The sequence below is a fragment of the Frankliniella occidentalis genome, unplaced genomic scaffold (assembly GCF_000697945.3).
Source record: "Frankliniella occidentalis isolate FOCC.00 unplaced genomic scaffold, Focc_3.1 Scaffold303, whole genome shotgun sequence".
Taxonomy (NCBI): Eukaryota; Metazoa; Arthropoda; class Insecta; order Thysanoptera; family Thripidae; genus Frankliniella; species Frankliniella occidentalis.
The window spans coordinates 198,865-211,216 of NW_026267428.1; the positions used below are offsets into that span (position 1 = coordinate 198,865).

The following is a 12,352-nucleotide window of genomic DNA, read 5'->3' on the forward strand; positions in this document are numbered from 1 at the left end:
TGGTGGCCACGGGCCAGACCCCCCCCCCCCCCCCCTTCCATCCTCTTCTCTATTGACCACCCCATTCACAGTCAGACACACCGACTGACAATAATATGTCGCGAATTTCTTGTTTGACTCGTTTTAAATGTTGTTTTCCACACACGGTTGGATATTTTATAAGCTTAATTCACGGTCGAGGGTCAGGGTAACCATCGACTTCTCTTAGAAGCCGACATTCTGACAAAAACCTCAAAAAAGTAACTTTTTGCATGTGATTTTCAGCTGATCTTTCCTCTGCCTTGGTCAGAATCATCTCGCAATAAAAACTTCATTTCTCCACCCCTTTTCTTCTCTTTTTCGGTCCCTCTAAAATTATCGCGACTTTGAAGCAACAATAAAAGTCAGCCGCCGTCGTCGCCGCACTATCGCCAGGAAGCGGGGGCCCCGGCGCGCCCCGGCGCGCAGGATAACCTACTTGGCCCGGGGCAATCGCCGCCCTGCCGCCCTGCCCCGCGCTGTCTCGTCTGGGAGCGCGGCCGCGCTGCCCTGGCGCTGCCCCCCGCACCCCAGAGAGTCTTGGCCCGATAGCTCTACCCCCACACAAGACGACCCCCATGATGGTGGACCACAAGTCTTGGCCTACAGCCCGCACCCCCAAATCTTACGCTCCCACAGCTCTGCCCCCTACGACTACCCCCACCTCAGAGTCTTGCCCCCAAAGTTCTACCCCCACCTCAGAGCCTTGCCCCACAGCTCTACCCCCTCGACCGTGCCCCCGCTGGCCCAATCACTTCAGCCCCCCGATGGCGGCTGCCTCGAGGAGCGCCGCACCGCCGCTATCTGATATCACGTGATCCGCGGTGTCCACAGCGTGTCCACGCTCGTGGTGCGTTCCCCCTTATCTCGCCAGACGAGATCCACGAATACCCTCTGCCCGTCCTCCTCGCGCCCTGGCGGTAGTCTTCCCCCTCACAGTGGCGCGGTCGATAGTCGAGTGCGCGAGCGGGAGGCGCGGAGACAAGACAATCGACCACCCACTCGCTTTTCGGATGATCCCCACAGATCGGGAGGCGTGGCGGTGCAAAGTCGTCGATGTCGATGGTTTTCGAGACTAGAGTACCGTACGGGGAGCAGCAGGAGAAAGCAAGCGCGCAGGTTTTCTTGAAAATCGATAACCGCGAGCATTTGGCGCAGCGCCGGGGGAATACTACACGATTCTCGGTAAAAACCACGGCGTTTTTCTGCGGCTGGGACTTTTTTTGGTTGGGCCGGGCGGTCGGCGGCGGCTTCCACCACCGCACCGGCGGCTCCCACCGTCCGGGCCGGGCCGGGCCCTGCAGCCATCAGCGGCGGTAGCGCGCGGCGAGGTGGTGCAGGGTGGCGTGGGCAGGGCGCACGACGACCAACGACCACGGCCGGGCACCCGAGGGGGGGACGGCCATCACGCACATCAATTTCTTTTTATTTTATTTTTGGCGTCAGTGAACTCCCGAGTGGGCAGAAAGGGCCGAAGGCGGGGCTGGGCGCCCGGGTCCGAGCGCGGCGTCAGCAAGCAGCTAAATTTGGTGGCGGTGCCGCCAAAGCGAGCCGCCCTGCCACCTTCTTGCAGCGCCTTTTGCAGCGCAACACACTGTATAAAACGCTGCCCAACAAGACAACGGTAGACCCGAAAAAAAAGAAAATTAATAAACAGCCATCCAGTGGGTGCTGGACGCATCACGGCAGCGAAGCGAGCGCCGTGCGGGTAGGCAACACGAGCGCACGCATGCACTGCGGCACAGCATGGTGCTCTTCTCCTCGAGCCAAACTCTTACGATTGCTGTGCACTTGGAGTGTGCAACTGGATAGTAGTTGCACTTTTTAAGAGTTCAACTCTGGTGTCACGCTTTCCATAAGCAGGACTGCGCTAAAGCCAAAGCAGTGGTGCATGAGGAGTTGAACACTTGCTAAGTCCACTACCATCGAGTTTCACACTTTTCAGTGCACAGCAATAATTGATGACCCCTGCGTTATTATTATATGTATGTGATGGTGCGATGTGTCGTGGGGAAACCGCAGGCTTTAGCCTACATCTGTTGGTGTGAGTGACGGTGACTGTGAGTGACTCCCTGACACGTGCGCGTGAGGGCAAATGGAATGCCCGACACTTTCATTGTGCGCACGGCCCCGGCGACACTGTCGCAGAGGTCGTATCCGCCGCCGTAAGGTCGCGGCGGTCGCGCCGGCCCCGGTCGGCCCGCCCTGTGCTGCCCCTGCGGGTGCGGGCCGCCGCCGGTCAGCGTCCCCGGTGCGCCGGCGCGCAGGTCACGGGTTCAAGTCCAATTGCGTGACGTGGCGAGCGCTGCTTTTTGCTGCTGTTTTTCCACTCTTTTTATTTTTTTCGTTCATTTTTCTTTTTGTCAAGTTCGAGCGGCGAGGGCGACACGACAGCAGACCTCATCGGGGACCATCCCCAGCCGAGTGTGCACGGGAGGGCGGTGGGCAAGTGCGTCACTGCAGGCAAACAAAGTGGAATGGGCAGGCGCACCTCATGCGACGCCACGTCGCGCCGTTGCACACACACACACACACACACAGTCAACCTCGAGCTTCCTGCAGTGCGTTGGCGGCACAGCACACACAATCTGGTACGATATATCGATTCGCTCAAAGTATCGAATGGCGCTGCGCGACATTTGTCACGGGGATCGACCTGGTGCTGTATGGTGGTCGCGGCGATGTCGACCTTCCCCGCTGCTGCCTCGTTCGCTTGTTCCAGTAGTCTGCTAGAAAAAAAAATGTTCCCTTTCGAGGAACACTGTGTTATTTGAGTGCTTGTCTAGATGACAATAGACAGAGAGTGGTACCACCTGACGCGTACGACCCATAATGCTTACATAACCTAATTTCTATTTTGCTCGCGAATATGCGCTCATCTATATGAGCAAGTGCATCTGAGATAGCCGGCGCATATCTCCCGCTGTGCAGCTCGTGGGCGCTCGTCGCGAAGGTCCCTCTCTGCTGCCGCAAGGACACAAAAACAAGAGCAGACACTTACGCACGTGCGCGCGGGGCGTACGGCGGGGCCTCCGGGGGCCGGGCCGGGCCGGGCCGGGCCTCCCATACAGCTTGAAATAGGTCTCCTTGAGCGCGCCCGTCGTGCGCCCGCCGCACCGCGCCGTGCCGTGCCCCACGTGACACTCAGGTGCGGCGGCTGTGCGGCTGTGCGGCTGCGGCCTTCAACCTGCGTGAGTGTGTTATATGCAGTGTATACACCACCCGCCCGCCACCCGCCAGTACACTGCAGCGCATGCAGCCCGCTGTGAGTGAGTACTGCACCGTACCGCGCGGCAGCGGAAGCCGTGGTGGCCGCGGGGCGGGGCGGGGCGGGGCGGGGCGGGGCGGCAGCTTGCTCGCTCAGCCCTTCCCGAGGACTCCCTCTCCCTCGCACTCCCTCTATGGCGGCCGCCGCCACTCGCACGACAAAAACGCAACGCGGCGACACGATTGTTTGCCCTTTCCTCTCGTTCACACACACAGCCCGCTTGCAGGCACAGGTGTGCGAGAGAGACGGGGCGAGCCAGGGCACCGCACGGCCCTCGCGCGGGGGACTCGACCCCGCGCGGGCAACGCGTTACAATCATATCACATCACCCTCAAAGTACAATAGAGGCGTTTTTGTCTTCGGTCACCGCCAGGTTGTTAGCCCCACCGACCCCCCCGAAAGGGCCTAAAAGAAATTGTTTGAAAGCGCGGCACGTACTGTGTCTGTAACCGTGGCGCATTGAATGGCTTCGAGCCTATAGGCAACCTGCACGCACGCATGGCATGCGGGCTAGTATGCCAATTCGCTGGCCACTCACCCTCCGTGCTATCAGCTAACAACATATTTGTCCGCAAAAGTTTAAAGCGAGGTGAAAAGTTCAAGCGATAAAGGTTTTTTCTTTCGTTTAGTCCATAAAAGTCACGTTGCTCTCTACTATGTACATATTTGACCAATGTCAATATCAATTTCGAGACTGAGCGGATCGAATTATATAATCGACGACTCTCCGATTGGCGACCGGATGTATGCAACACAGTCTCGTTACAGTATACATACATACTACGGGGACTTGAATCAGGAGGGCGATACATCTGTACTGAATGACTTTTTGTTGTACAAGCTCCGCAGCAGTTTCATCATCGCGAAATCACCCGCGATGCCCTCCGCCCGTCACGGAGCAGCGCTGCTGCGGCGACGGCGCGACCGAATGTCAGAATAGAAGAGAGATATCACACAGGGGGGCGTTCGGTGGCGGGGCGGGGGAGACCGCGCCGGCCGGCGGCGTGCCGACACAGCAGCGGCGGCGGTTGTTTGGCGCCGAAACAAATCGAGATAGGCCGTGTACATTTATCAGTGGCGAAAATTGTCTGCCTGTCGTCTGATCTGCTGCCGTATAGCGGCTGCTAGTCCGCGCGGGCAGCCGGACGATAGGAGCAAAGGGCCGTCGTCGCGGTCCTGCGGCCCTGCGCCCGACTGCCGGGCCGTGGTGGTGGTGGGCTGTCGTTGCGGCAGTCGGGGGGATCGCTGGCCGCGCTCGCCCGCGGCCCGATACGATACTACCGACCGACATGGAGGCCAAGACCAGCCGCCGCCGGCGGCGTTGTTTTTCTGGGCCCGTTTGCGAAGCTCTGCAGCCGTGCTTGTGAGTACAGCAGGCGACACGTGACATGTCTGCGCGCTTCTCTGTCTCTCTCTCCTCTCTCTATCACACAGACACACACGCACACTCACATGCACACAACCTCACACTCTCGCCGCCCGAGTCACGCGTCCAGTCTCGGTCCCGACCCGTCCCACGTCAGCCCGCGGGCCGTCCGGCCACGTGCCGCCTCCTCTCCTCTCCCCGCCGCGCCCCACCACGCCCCACCGCCGCCGCGCCCCAGACCGCTCACCATCAGCAGCAGCAGCAGCCAGGCTGGCCAGCACGACCAGCCTAATCGGCGCGGTATACGGGTTTCGTAAACATGTCGCCGCCCCCTGCCCGGGCCCCGCCCCGCCCCGCCCCGCCCCGTTCCGCGACACGCGACTGCGCGCAGCCGAGCTGCTCCAGAGAGTAAATATGCGGCCGCGTCTGGCTGATGATGAGTCCGCCTTCTATTTTCGGCAAAACGACGACGACAGAGGCGGAGAGCAACGACGGCCACAGTCCACACAGCGCCTCGCCCCGCCCCACCCCCGGCCCCGGGGCTCCATTGAGACGCGGCGGGGCGTGGCGCGGCGGGGCGGGGCGGGGCGAGGCGGGGTGGGCGCGGATATTTACGTCGGGCACATAGCCCGAGTGCGCCGACCGGTGACATTTTTTGATTTGTTCTAATTCGTGGCGAGGGTTCTCTCTCTCTCTCTCTCTCTCTCTCTCTCTCTCTCTCTCTCTCTCTCTCTCCGGTCGGAGCCGCATGGTGCGAGTGAGGCGCTCCATAGCTCCATCTCACTCCACCTCTCGCTTTGTTCGCGCCTCAACGACCGTCGCTCACCTTCTACGGCGCCGGGGGTGGGTACACCGCCTCGGGTCGCGAGCGAGAGGGGGAAAGGGGAATCCCACTTTGAAAGTTCAAAGTACGTATACGTTCTCGTTGTCGCGTGAGCCAGAGTAAGTACAGTCGGCGTACTGTACGTACTTGTTGCACCCGTGCGGTTTTCATAATTCGCGGCAGTGCCAAAAAAACAACACCAGCAGGACACCCACGCCACCGGGTGTTTAGTATCACGGCCGCGGGTCAGCCGGTCAGCTCAGCCCGCGCACGGGTCGGGGAGCCTTCGCCCTTGGCGGCGGGGCGGACGGGCCGTTAGGCCCCTGTTGGCACGCCACGCCATCGCGACTGTATTGTCAGCGGTCTCACACACACACACATGCGCACACACCCAGTGCATTGACCAAGAGGGGGGACCAACCAACGCGCCGCCGTGCTGGATAAGCGGAAACGAAAAACAGAAAGGAAGGTGAAAGGGACGTCATGGAATCCGCTGACCGGCGCATGGGAGCGGGGCCCAGTCGTGTATATAATATACTGATACACTCGGCCAGGCCAGCACGTGCGCGCAGAGGGGACGGACGGACGACGCGGCGGCGGCGGCGGGTCTCGAGCTTCACATGTGAGAGGAAAGTTTTCACGTTTTTCGTATAGAAGCAGCAGCAGCAGCCAAAGCAAGCAGAGTGAGAGGGCACCGATAACCCCGAGCGCTCTTGCTTCGTATGTGACTTGATGGTGGGTGGGTTTTATTCGGATTGAAGCACTAGGCGCCGGCGGAGTAAAGCTGCAACGCTTTGCGCCCATAATCAGGTCCGGCTGTGACTGCGGCCCGAGTCGGATGCAGAGCCGCGCGGCATCAGCAACAGCCGCCTCACCATAGCACCACCAAGAGCCTCAACCCGCCCCGCCCCGCCCCGCGTGCAGCACACGCGCCCGACCTCTGCCCCGACGACAGTGAAGCTTCTCGGAACGCCTCCGCCGCCGCGCCCCGGCCGCCCCGCCCCGCGGCGCTATCTGGCGCCGTTCGAGAGGCAGAGCGCCGCCGCCGCACCGCCGCTTTACCCGTCTTTACTCGAAATGAGGTTTTCGAGATTATGGCAGCCGAGGCGACACAAACAGAAAGGGCGCGCGAGATAGCGCAAGCGAGACGCACGGAGGGCCTCGGCGACAAGCACAGCCACTTGTGTTGTTGTGTGTGTGGGGCGCGGCCAGCAGCAACATTAGAAATGAACAACCTGCAAAAGGTCACAACCATTCAATCGCTTCCAGTTGGTTTTGTTTGTTTTGTGGCTGAGGCCTCCTCCAGTGGAAGGTTTTCGCCGACTTTATAAAAATGCTGATCACTGATCAGTGAACAGCACGCCCGTCACAACCGTAGGGCACGAAGGCAAACAAAAACGCCTTCGCGTGCGCGGTACAGTGTGACTGCACGCGGCGTAAATCACCCACCCACATGGTGGCTCAGAGCTGCAGACAAAATAAATATATATTGATGAATATTATAACATCACCTTCAACCTCCGATCACTTTCGCAGGTTTTTGAACCGACGCAACGATACAGTACAGTACACGACAGATATTAAAATCGTCCGCCCCCCATGCGTCACGAGCACGGTCGTGGTCGTGCAAACGTAATGAATGCTTTTTGCACTTTTGTGCCTGCTTTGCCGGGCACTGCACCTGCTCGCCGAGCAGGCCCCGCGGCCGCCCCAGTCAGTCCCGCTTCCATCCATATGGATGACGGGGAGGGTCCGTCGCCCTACAACACCTCGCCGTGGGGGGAAGCCCCCCGCCGGCCCCGCGCCGCGAGTCCGAGTGCCTGCCTATCCTGGTGGCCGCCAGCCATGGTGGGCCGCCGCCGTGCCACGTCGACGACCGAACCGGACACCAGACCAGACCGGGCCCGGGCGGCGGTCCTCAACTTTGACCCCGGTCTGACCAGCCCGCCGGCCGCCTGCCTGGCCAGGCCGCGGCCCGGCCATGGCGGCGGCCTGCTTTCCGCCGAGCCCACGGCCACGACTCCACTTCTGTGACCTCTCGCCGCCCCGCCCCGCCCCGCGGCGACACTCGCCACGCCGTGCGCGCTTATGCAGGCGCCTGACCCGCCGTGTCGAGCGAGGCGCTGCGCTGGGCTCGCCACCGCCGCCGCCGCGCGTCGATCGGGGCCAAATAACAGCAATAACCCGCGGCCCACACCGCCGCGCTCAAAGTAATAACCGTCGCGCTGCACCGGTTTTTTTTCGGCGCGAGCGCGCGGCGGTCGCGGTAAAACCACGGCAGTTAGTCGTTCGTCTCTCTCGCACCGCTGCTCGCGCCGCGCGCGCCGCATGTTCCGTCTCGCTCGCACACCAGTAGTAGTCACGTGTCGTCGCAAGCAACAGGTAGCCGGCGTCCTCGCCGCGCCGCGCCGGCCGCGCCTCACGTGAGGGGCACGGCGGCGTGGTGACGGTGACGCCCGCACCCGCACCGCACCGCGCGCCCGCACCGCACCGCACGGCATCGGGACCAACGAGATGCAGAGCGATGCCGCGCCGAAGACACACGGCCACGACACACCGCCCCGGGTCACGTGGACGGGGCTACACGTGACCGGCGGGGATACTCGCTCGCGGTGGGTGACAGGGCCCAGTGTGGTGGTGGTGGTGGTGGTGGTAGTGGTTGTGGTGGTGGTGGTGGTGACGGTGATGTAACTCGGCGGGGGTGATGTGCGCGCCGGCGGGTGACGCGCGGGCGGGCACGCGCACCCTGCCTGCTGCTGTCTGTGGGCTTTTGCCGGGTGGGTGGTGTCGGTCGTGTTTGTGAGTGCTGTGTGTTATCAACGCAAACGTGAAAAAGAAGAAGAAGAAAGAGAGCGAAAGAGAGAGCGAGAGCGAGAGAGAGAGCGAGAGAGAGTGTGTGTGTGAGCCCGCGCCCCTCGCGGCACTGTCACTTCACTACGCCTTGATGATGGCCCCACCCTGCTGCCGCCGCCGTCACCAACCACCGCAGTACAGTAAACTGTCACGCGGCGCGCGGAGGCTCTCTCGAGTGTCCGCATCCTCCTCGCCGCCGTACATCGTGCACTTGTCTTCTTGCACCGTGTGCACGCCGGCGGCGCGTTGACGCCATCGCCGCACCTCCTCTCCCTTCTCCTCCTCCGACTCTCTTTACGCGCAATCGCGCCGCCATACCGCCGCTCAGTGCGCTGAGCTGCCGTGGAGAGCCCCCCTCCGAGGGAGATAGTCGCCATGCGGAAGGCGCCGTGCCCCCGCGGGCCCCCCGAGGCCCCCGCGCGGCCGCCGCACGGGACCACTCGACTCTCCTGAGATCACACCACCACCGCCCGCTGACGCGCTGACGCGCGGGCCGGTCACGCGGTGACGTCCTTTCTCTCCGCGCAGCAGAAGCTTTTGAAAACGTGCTTGTTATTTTGCGCGGCCCGTGTCTGTGCGGCGCTGGTCACGTTCGCCGCTCCGCTCCGCGACTGCTCCGCGGCGCGAGTCACGCGGCAGCGGCGGCGGCGTCGGCCCGATCAGAGCAGAAGCAGAGCTCCCCGCCGCCGCCGCGCGACTTCTTTTATTTGCTGTTGGAAAACAACAACGAGGCGTAGTAGTATTTTTCGCCGCCGCCGCCGAGCCGGATGCTAAAAATAAAAAGGTGTCGGTGGCGCTGCGTGTTCCCTGACCCCGCGCGGCCCCCGCGATCACTACCCGGCTATGGCGGTGCGGAGTCGCGGTGGTGCACGTCGGCAAAGGTAGTGACTGCTGCTGCTGCTTCCGCGGGGCAGGCGGGGCGGGGCTCCTTGGAGGGCTGTGGCGTTATCATCGTCAGGTAAATAACCTGCCAGCCGTTCATATCACTCCGCGGCCGCTGCGACAAGCCCCGCGCCCCGCCCGCTATCCGTCACTATCATGGGGCTATTATGGTGCGCGGCTGATATCCGGGCTGGATAAAACGGGCCATTGATATACACTCATACTGCCACTCTTGCGTGGTAGATATATAAAGAACGGGTTCGGAAGCCGACTTGTGGCACACACAGTCGCTTTTTTCATATTTTCGATGTGATTGCATCTTTATCAAAGTTTTCTACAAAGAAAACAGACAACTGATGGGTTCGGATAAAACGCGACTAAAACGCGCACTTCCACTACTTGCACTTTAGGTGAACATTATTTTGAAATTAACTATTTTTGCGCGCTTCCGCGGGGCCACGTGCTGCTAGCCGGGCGGCCCGGGGCCCGGGGCGCGGCGGACCTAGAGCCCTGGGAATGGCACTTAGAGGCAATTAGAGCGTCGTCCGTCTGGGCGGGCTGTGCGGGGCGCGGCGGGGCGGGGCGGGCCGCGACAGAGGCGCGCGGGTATGCGGTGTCGCCGTGTCCCCGCCGAGGTGTGTGCGCGGGCTGTGACCGGCCGGCGCGGGCGGTTCCCACAGGAGCGAGCCGGTCTGACGAGGATGGGCCGGGGCCGCGGGATAGTGGAGGGAGGGAGAGAGGGTGCGCGACGGGCGGCGGGGCGGGGTCGAGGGGCCGCGGCCCCCGCGCGCGTACAGGTGTGCGCACACCTGTGTGTGCGGACCACACGCCCCGCCAGCCCCGCCAGCCCCGCCCCGCCACGCGAGGCTATGCGGTGGCGAAAAGCACGATCGACTTTGTGGCGAGCGCGGCGGCGGCGCCCCGGGCACCACCCGGGAGGTGATTGCGGCGGCGATACTGCCCGGTCACTGACGTCAACGCCCCCCGGCCGCGGCCCGCTCCCGGCCCCCGCGGGCACAGCCACCGGTCCGCCGGCCGGCCCTTGCCGTGGCTCCGCCCGCGCCCTTGTGGCCCCTTATCTCGCGGGTTGGCAGAGGAGACCGCGGGCCGTCGCCGTGCGACCCGTCACGCAGCTCCCCGCCGACCAACCGCGACCGCGCCGCTATGCTGCTCCGCAAATCCAATTTGGAGGTGAAAGGGAAAAGATAGAGATACAGACTTATTGGCGGCCTCGTTGGTCAGGCCGGGGTGCGGCGTTGGCACCGCGTTGGCGTCCCGCCCTACCCTGCACCCGCGCCGATGGGAGATAACGGGGCTCCTTCCTGACCCGCGGGGTCCCGGGCGGGGGTCAGCCGAGGGGTCGTCCTGGTGCCGGCCCCTGCCGCAGCAGCTGCAGAGGACAGTAGTACACTTGTACGCGTCGTCGGGATCCATCGTTCAAGTTGTTGAACTGCGCAGGAACTTGCGCCCGTGTGACTCACCGCGCCTCACCGGGGCCGCCGAGCATCGGGCGGCGCCACCGGGAGCTGCGCGGCGTGCGCACCGCGACGGCCCGCGAGTGGGCGCGGCAGGGCGGGCGGTGTCGCCGTAACTGCGCGGCTGGCGGGCGTCAGTTGCGGGGTTCCTTGACGTGTTTACACCCCGGCAGGGCTCCGCGCCGGGCTCGACACCTGCGGGGCCCGGGCCGCGCGGGGCAGTCACCGTCTGCAGCTGATAACAGGTGCTGCCCGGGGGGGCAGGTGTCGCGGCGGGCCGAGGGGCGAGACAAGTCCTCACACACGCCACCTTATCAACTGGGCCGGCGCCGCCACCACCACCGCGGCGGAGGGGGCTCTCAGGAAGGAGAAGCGTCGAGAACAGAGCGGGGGCGGCTGGTGCGACGCGGGGAACAGGACGGCCACCGCAGCGGCAAGGAGCATATGTAGACGTTTGGGGACTTGGGCTACTTGCGTCGGGCCGGGCCAGAAGGGCCCGCAGTGCTGGCCCTGCTGGCCCAGCTAGCCTTTCTGGCCCTGCTGGCCCCGCTGGCCCTGCTGGCCGTCCTGGCCCTTCTGCCCGGTGGGTGGGTTGACCCTCTGGGTGGACCCTGCTGTTGCCGGGCGCCCCGCGCCGCCCTGCGCTATCGGGCGCGGCTCCCGCGCGCCTGTCTGCTGCCGCCGTCTCGCCGCCGCGAGTCTGTTTTTCTCGCCGCTGATCACGAGCGCGCCACGCCTCTCGGCGTGTGCAGCCGCCGCCCCGGGCCCGCCTCGCCCCGCCCGCGCACTTGAGGCTGCGAGGCGCCGCACAGCGCCGCACAGCACGTGCGGCGGACATGAGGACCCCGCTGTGCGTGGCGGGGCGGGGCGCCCTTGGTAACCGTCGCTGTACTGCCGTACCTGCGGCGGTGGGCGCGAGAGCGTGCCGTGAGCCTGATGATGGAGGCCGTGGAGGGCGCGGCGTGGCGTGGACTACAAGGAGCAAAAGGCGTCGGCCGTCCGGGCGGACAACGTGTGTGGCCGCCCCGAGCTTCGTGGACGCCCCGCCCCGCTCATCCCGTGTCGGCCCCTGGACAGCAGCGTGCCTCACTCCCCCATTCGACACGGCCACCGTCCCGCCCGGTCTGCCCTCCTCCCCCCGCCCCCGCCACCGACATGACGGCCCCCGGCCAGAGGCCCGCGCCTCGCTGCTGCTTGGGCGCCCAGTGGCCGCCCCGCCCCGCCCACAGTCCAGCTCCTTGGCGTTGTTTACCTGCTCCGCGTCCACAACGACGTATCCGCCCTCGCGCCGCCCGCGAGTTACGCTGCCCCATCGGCGTCGTGGACCTTCGCGTCGAAGAGGGTGCAACCCGACCACGCACGGCACGGCCCCCGGACGTGACTCGGGCGCGGTGCGCGTTGCGGTACCCGGCCGGGCACCAGCACAAGCACCCGGGAGAGGACGACAGAGACACCCTCGACCAGCCCTCGACCGAGTCGGGCGGCGGGCGGGGTATCCCGTGTGACAAGGCCACGCAGCACCTACACCTTGGTCATGCGCGAACAGCGTCCGGGCAGCGCGCCAGCCGCTGGTCCAGTCCAGGTCCTCCCTCTCTCCGGCCGGACCGGAGAGCTCCGCTAAAGTTCACATCTCCCGCGCCGACGACGCCGACGCCCTGCCCTTCCCC

At 64.1% G+C, this 12,352-nt stretch overlaps 2 long non-coding RNA genes across 5 annotated transcripts in view; one reads left to right on the plus strand and one right to left on the minus strand.

Moving 5' to 3' along the window:
* The window catches only part of LOC113201726 (uncharacterized), a 113,371-nt gene that overhangs the window by 10,166 nt on the left and 90,853 nt on the right, over positions 1–12,352 (minus strand). The window lies entirely within an intron of this gene.
* The window catches only part of LOC127750981 (uncharacterized), a 28,782-nt gene continuing 20,759 nt past the window's right edge, over positions 4,330–12,352 (plus strand). For 3 of the 4 annotated variants that reach the window (XR_008011926.1, XR_008011929.1, XR_008011927.1), the window contains exon 1: positions 4,330–4,649. This is a non-coding gene — a long non-coding RNA (uncharacterized LOC127750981). Of the gene's footprint in view, positions 4,650–7,483; positions 8,088–12,352 lie in introns of those variants that run through there. The other variant, XR_008011928.1, reaches the window with a different exon arrangement.